Source organism: Aythya marila, assembly GCF_965140915.1.
Source record: "Aythya marila genome assembly, contig: HAP1_HAP1_SCAFFOLD_450, whole genome shotgun sequence".
Taxonomy (NCBI): Eukaryota; Metazoa; Chordata; class Aves; order Anseriformes; family Anatidae; genus Aythya; species Aythya marila.
In genome coordinates, this window is record NW_028137586.1 from 1 (window position 1) to 1,498 (window position 1,498).

Below are 1,498 nucleotides of genomic sequence, written 5' to 3' on the forward strand. Positions count from 1 at the left end.
TCATCACGGAGAAGAAAAAGCTCCAGGGAGAGCTAATTGCCGCCTTTCAGTGCCTAAAGGTGGCTTATAAAAAAAGTTGGAGAGCAACTTTTTGCTCAGACAGATAATGACAGGGCAAGGAAGTTTCCAAACTAAAAGAGAAAGAGGGGAGTTAGATTAGATGTTATGAGACCAGGGGAAAGGATAGAGGAAGACAGACACTGAGAAGGGCAGAGGAATCAAAAAAGATCAAGAGACGAGTGGGACAGAGGAAGGAGTAACAGCGGTAGCTGGACAGAGGAATTGCAGGGAATGCTACTGCAGGCGTGCAGTACTGGGTGCTGCAGTATCAGTGCTTTTATCATTGATGGGCAGTACCAGTTGTGGTTGCAGTGCAAGCAGTTGTCACAAAGTCTCAGGAGAGCATAGAAGCACAAGAGGAGCGTGGGGCATAATGGCTTTCTCAGGGTTGCAGAGTAGAGTGCAATGGTCCTAAATGGGTGAGTGCGGTAACATGGCTACCCAGCAGACACCCAGATGCCCGGATAGGTCCTGTGTGCCACTATGTTGGCTCCTGAGTACCACCCACACGCCAGCAGTCAACAAAGCATGCAGAGGCAAGTTAGCAGCAAGAAACGGATGCACAGGAGAGAATGTCCCTGTGCAGGCTGCACCCATCCCACTCCCTGCCCTGCCAGCATTTGCAGTGTGGCACCATTCCACTCCCTCCCCATGCACCTTGACACTCCAACCACCCTGACCTATGGAGGGCTTCCCTGAGCCCTGGCTGCAGCATGCACACGTGAGTTCCTTTGTTCCAGTACGCAAAAGGCAGCATTTATTCAGAGCTTCTTTTAAACTTCAAGGTAGTATTGCATCTGGATGACGGGTTTGGAGGGATTACATTTCACAGAAAACCCATGAGAAATAAATGTCTGGTGGACAGAGGTAACAAAATTCACACCGTATACAGTTGCGCTATTTATCTACAGTTGTCAAAAATACAAAGAAATTAGATAAAAAAGGTTGCTTGGTCAAAACATTAATGAAATATACGTTCCAAACGCATAGGAATCACAGAGTGATCAAACAAAGACAGTAAGTGTCTTAAAGCTTTAGAGCTTTCAAGAGCTGCTGTGGTCACGTGACTAAAGGAAAGCTACCGAGTTTGTTCACCAAGACAGGTGTTCAGATTAAAGACAGGGAAAAAAAATTACACTCTACCACCAGGCATCTTTGCTGGAGGGGAGCAAGGGCATGAACAGAACGCAGCAGATATTTCAACTTTTCCTTACGGTATCTGTATGTTTTAAAGAAACCTCTCTGGCAAAAGCAAGGTCAGTTTGCAGATACTATCTAAGGAAACAGTAAGAGACAGCAACAAATAATGCGTGTCACGGATGGGATCACTTCATATTCATTGTACTGCACAATGACCAAGAACAATGATCTCAGAGCTGAAAAGCAAATCTCTTTCCCCAAAGAGTACCCTGAAGCCTGAACGTCTTCAATAAACATT